Genomic DNA, 17,503 nt, shown 5'->3' with positions numbered 1-17,503 from the left:
TGAACCGCTGTGTTATTTCTTGCATGTTATTAAGCAGAAAATATGTGAGAATGGGGCCTGAGGTAGTGGGTGTGAAGCAGAGTTTGCTGAATATTCTCGTTGTCAGTGCGGAAATCTGATGTGTGAGCACAAGTTTAGCTTCTGAAATTTGCAGGCTTTAGCTTCACCTGAATTTTAATGGAGGAAAAATCAGATGCTTTTTCTTTCCTACTGTTCTAACAGATGTAAAATTCGGCATCCTTCACTTTTAAAATAACAAGTGGTTCGACTGAACACAGGCAGCAAGCTAAAACTATGGGCTTCTGTTTTGAAAAAGTTTTTAGGCACTTGTAAACAGGAAAAATATTACTGAATCCTTAAGTGGAGTTATGTTGATAAACAGGAAAATTGAAGATAGCTACGTGGTCTCAATTTAATATACAAAGATTTAAAATGTAGGTGTTTTCTGCAATATTCTCTTAGAACCAGCTCTGCTTGTGATAAACCGGGGAAGGAAGAGAGTTTAGTTCCGTTTCCTGTCATTTACTTTGAATCTCACCTGCTGTCTACGTTGGATTACCAGGTGTTAGGATGTGTGCAACAAAAAGACTTGAATTTCCTCATACTTGCTGTTTTACGTTGGAACACAGCACTTGACAAGCTATACCACAAGGACAGACTCCATCCACCCTACTGGTCTCCCTTGCTGCCCTTCCATATGACTTGCACCTGACATATCCTGTTAGAACAGCTGAGCTTTGGATTTCCCTGATGCTCAAGAAGGTTGTTTCCCGCCAGCCAGACTGCCCCACTCTATCCATTCGACCTCCACGACAAAGCCAGTCCTGCTGCTGACTGCACAGTGCAAGAAAAGCTGCTGCAGTGCCTCACGAGTTTGCACCCTCATCCCTGGAGAGCCTGGGCTGGCTGGAAGAGAGCTGAGCTGCCCCTAGTATTTAAATAGTTGCTGCTATGTGCATAGGAGCCGCAAAGGAAGCACTGAAAGGAAGGAGAATGAAAGGAGGAGAAGGGATCTGAGGATTCAGAGTCTCCAGGTACTTGAGGAAGATGAAGCTAACCCTGGATGATTACTATGCTAGGAAGTTCTAGTTTAGTCTGGCGAAGTGTTTTGATTTGCTAGCAGGGTGGTTCGTGTCAGTTTAGGTTAATGAGGAAGAAAGCCTGTAATAAGTCACATCTAGAGTGTAGTGATGAACAGCTCAGTGTCCAGACCGAGGTCAGTGACCAGTGGTGTCCCTGAGGGGTCTGTTTTGGCACCAGTGCTATTTAACACCTTCATCAATGACGCAGTGGAATCGAGTGCACCCTCAGCAAGTTTGCAGATGACACCAAGCTGAGTGGTGCGGTTGACATGCCCGAGGGACAGGATGCCATTCAGAGGGAGCTGGACAAGCTCTAGAAGTGGGCCCATGTGAATCTCATGAAGTTCAACAAGGCCGAATGCACTGTCCGGCACCTGGGTTAGGGCAATGCTCGATATCAATGCAGTCTGGAGAATTACGTGATTGAGAGCAGCCCTGTGGAGAAGGACTTGGGGAGGACTTTTCATCTTGGTGGATGAAAAGCTGGACGTGAGCTAGCAATGTACACTCACAGCCCGGAAGGCCAACTGTGTCCTGGGTGGCATCAACAGAAGCATGGCCAGCAGGCCAAGTGAGGTATCCTGTGCTCTGTTCTGGTGAGACCTCACCCAGGGTGCTGTGTCCAGTTCTGAAGTTCTCAGCACCAGAAAAACATGGACCAGCTAGAGAGAGAGTCCAGAGGTGGGCCACAAAAATAACCAGTGATGGAGCACCTCCCCTCTAAGGACTGAGAGATGAGAAGACTCCAGGGAGACCTTATTGTGGCCTTTCAGTATTTAAAGGGGGCCTGTAAGAAAGACTTTTTAGTAGAGCCTACAGTGATGTGGCAAGGGGCGATGGTTTTAAACTAAAAGAGGGGAGATTTAGACTAGATTTAAGGAGGAAATTGTCTGTGATGAGGGTGGTGAAACACTGGCACAGTTGCTCAGAGAGGTGGTAGATGTCCCATCTCTGGAAACATTCCAGATGGAGTTGGACGGGGCTCTGAGCAACCTGATCTAGTTGCAGATGTCTCTGCTCACTGCTTGGGGTTTGGACTAGATAACCTTTAAAGGTCCTTTCCAGCCCCAAACATTTGATGATTCTTTGAAGTGCCTTTACAAGAATGGCTGCTACTCGCGAAGTGCCAGCTGCCGCTTGTCGACTGCTTGTGAACCGGGGAAATCCAGCGGCCAGTGGTTAGCATAGAATTCCTGGGAAGAACGTGGGCATTATCACGATGCAAGTCTACCATGTTTCCTTGAAAACTGAACTCCTGTTTGATCATTACTTTTTATCTAAAATAAGTTATTTGAAACAAGTCATTGTATGTTTGACAAGACAAATACTCCTGAACGCATTCACCCACATTACCAGTGCCTGTGCTTGGTAGCTGTTCCAGGCACGCGTCATTCAGGGTGCCAGTCCGAGTGCTTAGCAAGGTCTTCGGTGCATGAGTTTAAGAACAGCCTAATCCTTTGCATACCTTCTCCTTGCAGAGTTAGGAACACAGCTTTTGGAGGAGCCCGTGGTTCTGTTAAAATACGTGTCTGCCTCTGTGGGTCCCTAAGTATCTGTCTCCTCTCTAAAGTGTGTGGGCAATGACTGTACTTTAATTTACATCTCAGTTACAGGGCGTAGAAAGAGAGGCACTAGTCATTCAAAACCTCGGTACAGTTCCTCACTCAGTGCTTATCTGGAAGCCTGCAGACCTGGGCTGATACTAGGACTGAATTCAACCTGGGTTCAAAACAGGACCCTCAGAATGGATTTTTCTGATATGTGTCATTATTCAAACGCCAAGTAACTACTGTCTCCCACCAGTGGTGAAAATTAATTATTTCAGCCTTGTTTCTGTGACTCCCACAGATGACTAAAACTGCTGTTTCTGCAGTGTGGGCTATATGCTGGCAGGTCTGGAATTCCCCATCGACTGTGCGCTGTATGTGTCAGTACTGCAGTACTGTAAACCAGGTGAGTTTTAATGTCCGTGACCATTTCCCTTTGATTTTAAAATTAATTTGAAGATGAACACAAGAAAATTCAGTGTGCAAACCACGGTAACTGAATCTGGAGGGGAGGTTTCATATGAGCAGCCGGAAATGGAACCCGCTGAGTTTCATGACAATAGTAGTTTTGCTCTTAAGTGCTGAGCTTTATCTGCTGCTCTGAGTTACTCTGAAAGCCGCCATCAAAGCTTGAGTTATGTTCTTCAACCTCGGCCTGAGAAACGGCTCCTGGAAACCACAGGGTAACGATTCCCTTACCTTTTCTACTGGTTGGCACTGCCTGGGCAAGTGCTAACAGGAAGCAAAAAAGACCTTTAAAAATCCTTTCTGTCTTAAGAGAGTAAAATATTTTTAAAAGCATATGTGGATATGTATGTGTATATGTGACATTACAATTTCCCTAACACAAACCCCTTTATACGTAATACTCGAATGGCTCTTCTCCATGCGTGATATCTAACATCAGAACGTTTGCAGCAGATCTGATGACAACACAGAGGAGATATCTCCATGTTTGGAGATATCTGTAGATCTTTACTTGTGTTTTATTAGTAGTGTTACCTAAAAGCAGTTTTGCAACTTCCAAGTCCTCTCAAACGCGGTTTGTTCTTGGATTTCATTTAAGCCTTGGCATTTTAACACTCAAGCAGCGCATTGGAACGTGCTGTGTTCAGTGACAGGCAGAAGCACCAAACCTAACGTTGGCATTGCCAACAGAAAATAAAATAGAATAGTAATCTACTATATTACTCTGTAGAAGCATGGGTGTACTTTTTCAGAATTGTTTACTCATTAGAATTTGTGAAATTAGAATTACGGATTAGAGTCTGGTTATATCCTTCAGTTTTACCATAAACTCAGTTCAGGTAAGAATATCCACAATAAGTGAAGGAAATGGAAGATGCCTTAAATCTTTAGGTTTGTCTTTCTCTTCTTTCTGTGTTCGTTAGTGCCCTTGAAGTACAGAAGCTTGTTGTATTAGCTTCTCTGAAAACTGCAGAATAGCCTCCCCCACTGCCCCCAGCTACCTACTCTTAATGAAAAAACCGAGCCAGGTAGTAACGCAGTTTGAATTAAAGTCAGTGGAGCTAAGCTGATCAATATCAGAGTCTGCCCCTTAATTGTAATGGTAGCAGACACTTCTCCCTCCTTGGAAGCTTTATCTTTCTCTTTGACTGTCACTTCCTTCCTCTTATTAGTGTTATTCAGAAGGAGGAAACTCAATAACTAATTTACAATGTTTTTTTTTTTTTTCTCTGTTAAAAGCCTCCTGGACTTTTAGATATAAAACTTGGGACCTAGGACCAGACTAAGAAAAGATAACCATGCAGGAAATAACAAAGCTGACTTATGAGCTGAGTAATAACAGTCCTCACCTGCACCAGGAGGGCTCGGGAAAGTCGTGGAAGATTATTGATAAAATTCGGGAAATAGACAGGATTTTTTCTGCTTTCTGATTGTCTTCATCTAGTGACTTGCCATGTCATGCCACTTATTTTTCAGATGATCATTGGTTATGAACAAAATTTTTTCATGGATTCTTTCCCATATGAACACTTTTCCCCTTGTAATGCTTCTGCCTGGTTTATGTTTTACTTAGGATCTCGCATGAGGCAGGTTCCCACTCACAAAAACAAATATTGCTGCTTTCAAAATGTCCAAATAAGGATGTCTTATTACTGCTGGGAGGAAAAAAAGTGTAAAATGACTTTTGACACGGCCACTTTAGCTTTGACCATCAAGGAGGGTATAAGCAGAATATACTGAACAGAAAACGACAATGAACCTTGATCGATATTTAATACATCCTTTCTGTACTGTCATGTTTCATGCAAATCAGCCTCTACGGTTAGTTCATAATAGAGACCTAATAACGTTTACTTACGTCATTTGACGTTCCTGATGCTGTTTGCATATTGGTCTCTTTTTTTTTTTTTAGCTTGCTTTTGTCTCTTATTGTAATGAGATTTGTTTTTTACAAACTAACCTCTTTCTTTTTGATTCCTCTAATGTGCATTGAATAACCAGCACCTCTTTTTCTTGTCATCTGTCTCAGTCTCACTCTGTGTTGCTATGGAACATTCCAAATATGAAGGAGCCGCGGTATAACAGAGCCCAGCTGTCCGTGTGGTTTCCAGTCACAGAACAAAACAGTTGGAAGAATGTGATCTCTGAACTCAGGAGACTATCACAGACCTCAAAACATTAGAAGACATGGAATATATAGTTTACAGAGCTCGTGGTTGTATTATTGAATAAGGGTGCTGTTCACCTGATCTATCCATTGATAGGCGCAGTTCAGGACCAGGCTTGTTCTCAGACTATTTCTGCAAATGCTGTTTCTGCGGATTTTACTTTCTCGCTTTCACTGGCTCGTACTCACACCTGTTTCCTTTTTGCCCAGCTTTTGTTATACCTTGTATTCATAAAGAAGTAAGAGCACTTGCTAAAGAACCTGCTACGGGATTTCTTCTGGATGACAGACAACCACAAGTCTCAGTACTGTATGTGCTTCTTGCATTTTGAAGAAATGAAGTGAGGGCTAATGCTAAGACAAAGAAGAAAATAGCAGAAGTGCCTAAAAAATATTTTATGTATCTATTACCCCAGACCTGTAGTTTATCTGGATTATTTTCCCTTACAGTCATCCACTCTTGCTTTTTACCTGCTTCTTTCTATGAAGCATCTCTGTCGGTGCTGGAGAGACTGTTCAGCTCAGCCTTCCTGTCATGATATTACAGCGTGTGACCTTCAAGAAGATGGCAGTGTGCAGAAGGACTGTGAGTGAGGAAATGGTAATAGGTGACCGAAATAAAGGAGCTGGGATGGAAGAAACAAGAGGGAGAGGGCACTTCTCCCATGCAACCTGCAGCTGTGCTGTGGAACGAGTCCAAATCCTGTACTTGCTCAGGTTAATAGACTTTAGCGAGACGAGGAAGAAGCTGTTACATTCATTTTCTCCCTAGACTTGATAGCAGAGTTTAGCCTGAAATTTCCTCCTGCTCGCAGACACTTTCCACATAACGACACAAAGCCCAGTACCGTCCAAAATGCAAAACTTGTCAAGGAATGTAAAGTGAGGTTTTAGAAACGAGTGACTCACTCATAGTTTCAAACTTCTCAGTCTTTCGAGGGTGGTAGGGATGTCTGCTTGTTACTGTACCTTGGCTCCAGGAGTGCTACAGAAACCCCAGTCTGCACAAACCTCCTTGTTCTAGAGTTAACACCAAAGCTGTAAGGCATTCCTCTCTCCCTTTCCATGTGAGCTGAGGCATGGTGTTTGAGAGTCGAGTTGAGAACTGAAGCAGTTGTGGCCACCAGTGCATTGGCAGCTGCCATCCCTCGGGGCTGGAAAAGGAAACCACTTCAGAATGAGTGGTTTTCCGCTGTCTATGTGATGTCTCTCAGCCTTTTTCAAAAGGTAACTGGCTCCTCACTGTTACAACAGCCCACAAGGTGTGGTAGGGAGGACATACCTGACATTTAGGACAAACCCAAAGCCATGACTCTTTGGAATAACCTTGGAAGTCTGTCATGTCATACAGAGCATCTGCACAGCAGTATGTTGCTTATTCACATTCCTCTTCTCTAAGCCCTTCTACTCAAATGAGCCCAATTGCCTTTGCTGGGAACTCCGCTGAGTAACCAGCTTATTGCAGAATATTTTTGGCAGGGGGTGGGTAAGGAGGCTTTATGAAGCGTTGGCAGAACTGGAGGATTCTCTATAAACACATTTAATGAATGTTCAGAGCTCACCCTGACGGTGAAAATCACTGATCTTCTTCAAAAGCAGATAAGAGGAAGTCACTGGGCCATGGGCTCTAAGAAATCTGTGGCACTGCTAGAGTAGCATTAGGAAGCTTACTCATCGTTCTTAGTAGACAGACTTGGGATTTTTCAGTGTATGTTTTCATTAGAAACTCTTCATTAGAAAGCAGTACTTCATAGCATGCCCATAGCTGGGTGCAGTCTGCCTGTGATGCCAGCAGGGAGGATGCTCTGCCTGGCGTAGGCAGAAGTCACGGAGTCAGTGGAGTGATGTCAGTGTCAACCAGGTTTTGACTGCTGCTGTTAACACTCGAAGGTCTCTTTTCTCCCAGTGACAAATTTTCACGCTTTTTTTCCCAAGTGAACTTCTCCTTTGTTTTGAAAGTCCCTTTGTAATTCTCTAGTCCCTTGTAATTCCCCTGTTGAACCTTGCTGATGGTGGGATTTTTTTCTCTTTAATGCGATCAGTTTTGAGCAAGCATCATGCAACCATTCTTACTTTAACGTGCTATCCAGACCATTTGCCAAGGGTGCACCCTGAAGACACTCTCTCAAGGAGCCCCAAATAGTATCTCATATGTCCTTGAATAGAACGGGATTGTATTTGGAGCTATTTTGCAGAGAAAAGGCAGAATGGCTGAGACCCACTACATTAATAAGCTTGCCTGATTACAGAGCATAAGTTCACTAAGTACTGGTAGACAGTGAAGAATTTTAGAAGCCACTGTGAGTGCAGAGACAACATGCTTTTTTGTTAAGCTCCTTTCTTCACTGATACAGTCATGTTGTTTTAGCTCAAAGAATGAGGAAGTTGCAAACGTCTGTGAGAAGAGGTAAATTTGCTCATTTTGGGTGCCCCTACTGTCGCAAAACCCAGGGCGCGGCACTATCAGGTACAGTGGTACCTACCACACTCACAAAAGTGAAGGGGGGCGTACAAACCTCTTGTGATCTCTTCCTCTGTTCCAAGGTGCTGGACATGGGTAGTCCTGGGGCCTCAAGGTCTGGGCAGAAAACAAGTTGTTTTCAGCACTAGAGAGCTGGAGGAGGGACAGTAAGTGCTGGATAGTCATAAACAATTCATGTAATTTATTTAACGTAGAGTTCAGCTTAGCTGTTGTCAATGATGTATATAAATATATATTTTACATAACCAAAAGAGAGAGAGAGAAAAAAATATTTATTTATAACTAGAACTAAAGTGAAGTATTAAGGGAGTCACAGCGAAAAGGTTTGGCCATTATGTCCTGAGACATATTGCTCTTAAGTCCCAGCACAGGCCATTCTACATTTGCAATGCAAAAAGGTGGTTTGTGAATTCCTGGAACAACTGTTGGTGTGATAACATGGGACACTCCCAGTGCAACTGCTACAGGTTTAAAAAAACCTAACCAAACAAAAAAACCCCAAATAACCCAAACAAAACACCAAAACCAGAATGCAAGATGATGCTGTATTCTTTGGGCCTTGGCCATGCAACATACGAACTCAGTTGCTTTTTGATCGAGTTTCTCCCTAAATCATAATATCGTTGAAGTTTTGTGAAGTAACGAGTATCCAGAAGTGGAAATTCGTGCACAGGGTGTAGACTGTACACAGAGTAGTAGTCTCAAATTTGCTAGGCTTTATGGGTCCCATTGTCACACAGGAGGCTGCAGTATCATCTCAGATCCCATCCCGGTTTCAAAGAGATTTTGTCAAATGCTTTGCATAGCCCTAAACTTTATTGACTTTTTGGAAATTATTTTAACATTAAACATTAACGTAATTAAGGAAAAGTTACATGAGCCTTATTACAGAACCGTGCAGAGTGAGGCTTGCTAATCTTTGCAAAACATTATCACATGATATTTGACTTTGTCTAGTTCCAGTTTTGAGGACCAGGAGGATTGAAGGATGTTACCGACCCTTTGTAAGATGAGGTTTTGATCCCAGCTGACACTTTTTCACATGGAATAGCCTCTAAAATCTGGTCATGTGCTCTCTAACACGTGAATTTTATTCCTCCTTTATACTGCTGCTTTTCTTTTTTTTTCTTTGTCATAAAGACTTGTCTGCTGTTCTTGTTGCTTCTCCTTTGACTCGTAGAAGACACCAACTAGTAGTATTCTACAGTTCACCAGGCGCAGCCAAGCACCTGACTAAATATCGAAGCAGATTAAATACATTGGGAGTTGGTGAAAATATGGCCATGTGGAGATGTGAAAGAGGAAAGCAGATCAGTTGGCCACCTCAAAACTGCTAGAGGAATTTAAACTTGTAATATTTTGAATTCAAATACATTTTGTCTGTTTTATTTGGCTCATAACTGTTGTGCTACAGATAAGGTTTCGTTATATCAAATACCCGTGATTTCACTTCCGAAGAACACACTGTATGTACAGTACTAGAATATGAGACTGGCAGATGCGCAGCTTAGTGCCTCAATGGATCTTCATCTGTGTCTCGGTCACATATCAGCAGTTTGCTGCTAGAGCAGGGAGAACAGAACGTGACGGAACAGCGGACAGGAGAAGGAAGTAGATCAAATGTTAGTCACAGAAATAGCTGAGAAGTCGTGTCAGAGTGATTGGAAGATAAAACACGGGCTTTTTGGTGTTGAAGGATGTATACAAAGAAGGTGGTTTCCCACCACCGAAAAACGGTGATCTATTTAAATTAGTTTCATTGCCAGCAATATCCGGGGTCTCGGAGTTATTGGATGACACTTAAGTGAACTGGGTCGAATTTCTGGGTCTGCCATGGATTTCCTGTGTAAGTTAGACCAAAACTTGGTCTTTCTGGGTTCAGACCAGTCGCCCAGTCATACGTGTCTACACCCCTATGAGATCCAGCAGGGCATCTAGGAAGTCTAGACAGCGCCGGCAACTACCACGCATGACTTGTGGGAGCCCTGTGGTCTTCTGAGTTCATACACGAGGGGATGTCAGATGGCATTAGATCACTACATGTGGGGAAGTGAATTGAATCATCGGTCTTTTCTGAGACCTGTAAAATGAGGGAAGGAATAGTTGCTTTTCGCTCCATTTCGGTTCTGTCCTCCCCACTGAGACTGTAAAATAAGCTATACATGATATAAAGAGTCCGTGTGACCTTAACATTCCAGGAATCTCTTCCTGAGCAGCCACAAAATAACTCAGTTTCACACCTGAGGAAAAAAACGAACTTGTTATTGTTAGTAGAGGTTTGACGGAATAGTAATGTTATATGCAAGAAATATTAGAGTAGCAGGCTGTGGCCATGGGCTGTCACTTTATTCATTTAAAGAGGAGAATTTTTTTTAAAGCTCTTTAATAATTATCAATTTAAAGTTTTTTTAGTTGCTTTTTTTTTTTTCTGACTTAGAGTTACGATTTGCTGTCCTTGGTCAGCATGGTGAGAGGTTTTGTCCTGTTTACATCTGCTTTAGACACGGAAAGGCTCCAGTGCTGTTCCTCTGCCTTTTATGAGCATTAAATACCTCTTCTGCAAACCACTGAGAAACCTTTCTCCCCACCTTCAGTCTGGTGCATAGTGAGGGAATGGAGTCACGGCCCTATATCTTGTAAATTATTGCAAGGAAGGCAGAACCTGTCGTTATTCATATCCACGGGTGGAAAAGCAGAAAGCACTGACGCTGTTTTGGCCACTGATAAGCGAAGTGGTGAGAACAGGAGTCGGGAGGATTCATATGGGATATAGCAAATATGCTGTAGGCAATAGGATAACCCAGATCCCAAAATAAACTTAGTAAGGAGATAATGTAAAATGAACCCTAGCGCAGTTTCATGTGAGCAAAGACTAATTTGGGGGTTATTATCAGAAAGTTAGGATTTCTGCGTTTCACTTAGCCCTGAGCCGGGAGCTAGTGTTTACAGGGGAGTTTTGTTCAGTTTAACAAACAGGGACAGGAAAGCTGAACTCAGAAGGTGATTAGTCCACCCTAATGAGAATCCGAAGTGAATTGCTAAGTCCTGTGAAGCTGTCAAAGGTACCTTGGCCTGGGCTGGGTTTTCCCAGTAGTTTGCTCAGACTATGACTAGCCAAAGCACATAGATTTTTGGCAGCTTCAGACAGACTGACCCTCCATCACAGATAACAATGGATTAGTTTAGTTTTCTTTCCGGGGACACCTTTTAAAATGTGGTTTCTCTCTTTCTTTATTGCTCCTTAGATAATCAAAAACAGAAAAGCTTTTTTTCCTCTGTCTTGTTTCAATCTCTGCCGCTTTAGATATATACACCATGACTCCATCTACTGCTTTCCTTATTTACGGCTCTCTACGGTTTCACTTCAAAGGTGGAGGCAGGGAGACCATGCTTCCTCCATACTCTTACAATGTCCTATTATTAAAATAGAAGATCAGAGTTCTTGAACGTCTTCTGCTTACACAGCTTTTTTTTCCTTAATCTCACCATGAGATTACAAATACCAAGTGAAATGAGTAACGCGACTCCCGACTGGTTAGTCAATCTTTTAAAACGGAAGCAGAAGACTTCCACCCAGAACCACGCTGCAGAGACCAAACTTTAAAAAAAGGAAACTGGGGACAAGTAGTCTGAAAAATTGCGTTCGAGACATACGTCCCACATAACCACACACACTTGTCAGACAGACCCAGATCTGTTCTTACGCACTGTCTCCTCACATGAATAAATCAACGCATTTAATAGACCTTCATTACATCTCTTGGTATTATTTTTTCCAATGATGCTGTATATAATTTTCTAAAAAGAAAAATATATTCTTCTGTTTACATATAGTGTGATAGGCTGTAGACCGTGCTGGATATGACAGCAGTTAGAGTGTGTATTTTCAATATACGTAATTCAATTTTTAATTAAAACACTATTCCCTGACTGACTTTAACAAATATTATTACAATTAATCCTCAGGAAAAAAAAGAATTTTTAGCTCAGTTATTCTAGCGTTTGTATCTAAGGATTAAATAGATTTTAAGCCTGACATAAATATATTTTCAATATATTTATATAGTGTTTCTTTAAAATACATCCATTACGGTATGAGCCCAAGCTCAATCATGTCTCATGAACAGAAAAGGTAGCATATAAAAGAAAGCATAACTGGTCAATTCTTAAACTTCCATGATTACAATTTGAATTTATTTACGTGTGACATTAAGTTTGGCAGTGAGATGTAACTTGTGTCTGTTTAGAGCGGGGGGAGAGTGAGAAGGTTTTTTTGTTTTGGTTCAGTTTGTTACCAGACTAAAATTTACAAAAATTCATTAAGTCCCCTTTTAACACCACTTCAGTGCAGGAAAAATATTTTGGTTAGATGAAATATTTTTATCTAAACATTTTTATAAAAATGGTTAATGAAAAAGCAAAGAGGATCTGAAGAAAAAGGATAAAGGGGATTATGCCCCATCACAAAATGAAGCAAATGTTTACCAGTGCCCCATCAGGCCTTCCATCTGAGAGTCCCACCTACTTCCATCTACACTTTTTTCTGGAAAAGGTGAGGAAGAATGGGAATATTTAGACAAGAACATAAAAGGAAGGATTTTAGACTGATAGATGCTTTTTTAGTCTCCGTCAAATCAATAATTTCTAGAGAAAGATAATAAAGAGTTACCAAATAGGCCGCAGTGTCAGTTCTTGGACTTGAAAGTTAATGCCTCCCTCCTAAGTTTCTCCTGTCTTCCTCCCCACAGAAGTATTGAAAGGTTAAAAAATAGATTTTCACCAAGTCACAAAGGCCTTGGACCTTCTCTCCTTTTTCTCTCAGCATAATATTTGCCTCGTACCAAACCTCTATGCTACCTAGGGAAGGGCTTGAAGCATTTCTACATGCACATGCAGACTTGCCAAAGTACCTGTGAGCACTGACCTCTGGTACCACAGATGGCTAAGAAAGAAAAGATGCTCAGTACACTAAATTGATACGGGTGTTAATCTTGCTAGTATGTCTACAGACACTATTACGTTTACTAATGCTTGCCTGGGACAAGACTACAGAAACGCTTAAAGAGAATGTCAGTCATTATTGGTGTTGGGGTTTTTTTATTAGTCATGATGGGGACAGGACTGTACTGGTTAACAGAACTACGACTGTATTCATAGTTGAGCTTAAAATCACGTATATGCATTCACCTCTATATTAAAAGCACCATGGCCTGGTCATCTTCACGTAGTTTTGTATTAAACCCGTAGTTTAATTTCTTGTCTCAGGTAATAGGGGAAAGATAAAGTCTCTAACAAATAAATTTAATCGGTAAGATGACTTAGTCGTGTTCCTGTAGCTGTTCAGCCCCAAGATCTTCAATTGGCTTCACTGAGACCTGCAAAAATGTAACTCCAGGAATGCTCCTTAATCACCTTCATTAATCACTGGTCAGATTTTCAAGTTCTTGCAAGTCTTGTTGCCAATGAAACAATGCAGCTGTCAGAAGGTTGAGACTGTTTCCAGCTGTTAATAGCAACTGATGCTTATCATAGAACGAATGTCCAGCCGCCAGGGTGCTCTGCGTTTTCTCTTTGAGCATTATTTGATTAATGTTAGTGCACTCAGTTTGCATTAAAAAAGATTGAGTGGTGGAAAAACAGATAACAGGCACAATCCCATAATATCACGTACCTCATGAATAGCAATAAAACAACGACTGATTCTGAAGTCCACGTGAGGTTCGTGAGGTTTATAGTAGGTCCTGCAGTAATTCTAGATGTCAGATCGCAGAAGTAATGATAAGATTATAAAAGGCTTTAAAAATATTTGCAGAAGAAATTCATACGATAGATGCAGAGATTTTAAACTCCCGCAATACTTTGATGACCTAGTTTGACCCACTGCAAAATAAAGACTTTAGAATCGTGTGTAAGTCAAACATTCTTTCGAACGCTATCCAGTTTGCGTTTAAACTCTCAGGGTAAGTCTAACATGTCCTGACATGGTGCTGCCATTATAAACTGTGGCTTATTCTACTTTGAACCTTTTGCTTTTGTATTTTCATTTCAGTTACAGGCCGCGATGAAGTTATCTGTTGATTTATCCCTTGACAAATTAAACAGATTGAATGTCTTTATTCTTTTACTTGTAAGGACATTGCTGGGGCTCAACTCTGGTTCTTTTTATAAGCCCTTTAAACTTGGAAATCACAGTTTTAAAAGATGGAAATCAAAATTAGGTATGGGATGGTATTTATGGCAACTTTTTATGTAAGAACATTTATACCTCTCTGTATGAATAATCAAAATTTAAGATTTAACTTCCTAAGTACATTTGGAATGCAGAAAATATGCATATGTATGTATATATTTTCAATATAATGTAGATTTTTTGGTTTATGGTTGGTTGGTCTGGTATCAGTTCGCTATAGGTAATGTGTGAACAGCTCCTTAAGTAGAAATAATGTAGTTTTGTACATGAAGAGCAGCTAGAGTTTTCCTTTTTTTTCTTATATGCCGAAGTTGGAAAGAAGACTTCTTAATTTTCACTAGTCCAAAAAATCAGGGATCTTTTGTCCTGATTTTTAAGATAATGTAGTTGGTGCAGGTTTTTCTTAGGCTGTGATAAGGGACTGCATACATGTTGTCATTCCTTGGTGATAATTCCTTGGAAGATCCACAAGATCTTCCACCAGATCTTGTGGAATATAAAGTCATGGAAGGACAGCTACGATCAGAAATGACTGCAAGTAATTTGAAACGTCTTTCCCATTCAAAGAACCAGAAAGTGTGAGCCAGCTGCCTAAATATCGGTGTATACTGTCACTACTGGTAGCCTAAAATACTGAAAGTAGGGGGCTCTCAGTGTGACATGGAACCTGCAGTTCTCTGCCCTGCTGAAATAACAACCAAGGGCAGGTAGGATCACATTCAACATGTACAACGGCACTAAATGGCTTTATTTAAAAAACTTACATCTCCTCCCATGTGTTTTAGTAAGCAAAGCAGGGGGATGGTAGTTGTATTTTTAATCTAAGACTGAGCCCTGAGATCAGTACTCTGGGACTTTACTATTATTATCCTACAGTTCTGGCTGAATTGAGCACTCACAACTCTTCCTTGTGAAAACCTTTGTCCAGTGCATCTAAAGGCTTGAATAGCCTCTTTTACCAGAGCAGAACAGCAGATAAATCTCTGACATTGCTGTCCCCTGCTGGTAACTAATGTGCATTTTTTAACAGGCTCTTTGCGCAGACTTGTCTGAGCCTACTCTTCTGCAGGCTAGTGTGCTTTTTGTCTCTTTAAAACTTGGTAAAGTTTTTGTTTGTGGGGTTTTTTTTGGTAGGTTTGTTTGGGGTTTCTTTTTGTGCCTGTGCTTAAGTTATTTGGGTCATCGAGGCAGAGTTGTCAAAGCCAGTAGTTTTGCCAGTGCCTGCTGCTGTATGTAACTGGGTAAACAGGACCGAGACCAGCGTCTGTTCCTGGATGATCTATTCTCCATAAAGAGTGAGGTTAATCCATTGCCAAATTGTTTCCTAAGGAAATGATGCCTGTTTATCATGTTGTCTTCTGTCTGCCTGGCCACCTTGCAAAGTAACTCTTTAAGATTTCAGCTGATCTGGACAGGCGGGATCGATGGGCTGAGGCCAGTGGTATGAGGTTCAACAAGGCCAAGTGCCGGGTCTTGCACTTGGGTCACAACAACCCTCTGCAGCGTTACAGACTGTGGGAAGAACAGCTGGAAACTGCCTGGAGAATAGGACCTGGGGGTGTTGGTCGGCAGCGGCTGAATATGAGCCAGCAGTGTGCCCAGGTGGGCAAGAAGGCCAATGGCATCCTGACTTGTATCAGCACTGGTGTGGCCAGAAGAAATGGGGCAGTGATCGTCCCTCTGTACTCAGCACTGGTGAGGCTACTCCTTGAACACTGGATTCAGTTCTGGGCCTCTCACTTCAAGAAGGACGTGGAGGTGCTGGAGCGTGTCCAGAGAAGGGCAACGGAGCTGGTGAAGGGTCTAGAGCCCAAGTTATATGAGGAGCAGCTGAGGGAACTGGGGTTGTTTAGCCTGAAGAAGCTCAGGGGAGACCTGAAAGGAAGTTGTAGCAAGGTGGGGCTCAGTCTCTTCTCCCAAATAAGACGTGATAGGTCAGGAGGAAATGGCCTCAATTTGTGCCGGGGAGGTTTAGGTTGGATACGAGGAAACATTTTATCACTGAAAGGATTGTCAGTCATTGGAACAGGCTGCCCAGGGCAGTGGGTCCTCATCCCTGGAAGAGTAAAAGACATGTAGACGTGGCGCTGAGGACATGGCAGTGCTGGGTTAATGGTTGGACTTGATGACCTTAAAAGGTCTTTTCCAACCACGATGATTCTATGATTGTAACTGAACTTGGCAGAGGGGTCCTTCTGCCTTCATCAAGATGGTGACTGGGTAGACGAGACTGTCTTCATACAGTGCTGATGGTCGGCACAGTGTGTCTCCAGACCACCTGCTGTTTCTGCTGTTCCTTGCCTTGCCAGAGGTCTACAGGCAGGGGAGAGTGAAGGTATGAAACATAAAGATTGTGGGTGTAAGAAACAGAGTCCTGTGTAAGGGTGAGGTAGCAAGTGACAGCAGGGCAAGACTTTGTGTTCTTGAGAGTAGAAGAGGCAAGTTTCCACAGAGAAAAGAGGCTTCGCTGTTTACAGCGTTCTCACCACAGCTTGTTGAAAAGATGCAGTTGCTAATGCCATAGCTAGCTTTGTACTCCTCAGTCGAAGAAGGAGACACCTTTGAACAGAAAAGGGGATTGTGTACCAGACTTGGTCAGGATGGGCAATTCAGCAGCGGCAAGGAGGAGAACACAGCGGGCTGACTCAGGCATGCGTTAATAGGTCAGCAGATACTTTCTATGCAAGTCACCACCTTCTTTATGTTTTTTGAGATGGCTCTTAAAACCTGCAGTTGTGGAAAAATCACATCTATATATAAATGAAAAGGCTCAAATGTGAGCCAGAGTGCTATCTCTATCATCCTCCCACAAGTCAGACAAACCAAAAAAAGCATGCAAGGCCACAAAGTCCACCCGCACTGACTGCTGAGCAGCACTTTTAGCCTTCTGTGGGTAGAGAGACAGGCAGGGGATCACATCATCGGGACCTCAAAAACCAAGACACGCTAAATCAAGAAAACAGGCGAGATGGGGGAATGGGAAGTGGGGACAAAGGGTCCGGCTTAAAAAAAAAAAAGGTCGCTAACAACTCTGCTAAGTAGCAGAACTGAAACTGCTGCTTTTACAGAAGAACCCACACCAGTCAGACAGATACCCCTTAGTCATAAAATAAGCAGCACCTGGAGCAAGGGTGACTTGATGTATGTGTCCTGTTCTCTGCGTGAACCTCCACGTGTCCCAACTTAGCTTGTAAATCACTGGTTATTTTCAAGAAATAGAGGAAATATTGTGGTGATGAAGTAAAAAGAAAATAGATTTTTTTTTTCTTCTTTCCCCTCCAACTTTGTCCAGAGAACATTTCCCAACAACCCTCTTGAAATGTATTTTTTTCTTTAGAAAATATGAGGGTGCACTCAATTTTCCCATCAAAAGCTTTCACTGAAAAATCCTGGCCAAATTTAATCGCTTGACATATAGAAACAGAGACTTGCAGGCTATTCATTTGTCTGTTGATGGCAAGATCTGTACTTGAAAGGATCCTGCATACAAAGCTGGGGAACGAAATACAACGAAGCTGAGAGCGAGAATGTTGGCTCTTGCAGGTGCATCAATCCCCGTTCTGCATA

Source organism: Buceros rhinoceros, unplaced genomic scaffold (assembly GCF_000710305.1).
Source record: "Buceros rhinoceros silvestris isolate BGI_N320 unplaced genomic scaffold, ASM71030v1 scaffold13990, whole genome shotgun sequence".
Taxonomy (NCBI): Eukaryota; Metazoa; Chordata; class Aves; order Bucerotiformes; family Bucerotidae; genus Buceros; species Buceros rhinoceros.
The sequence above is the reverse complement of the archived record's forward strand: the minus strand, read 5'-3'. Positions refer to the sequence as shown.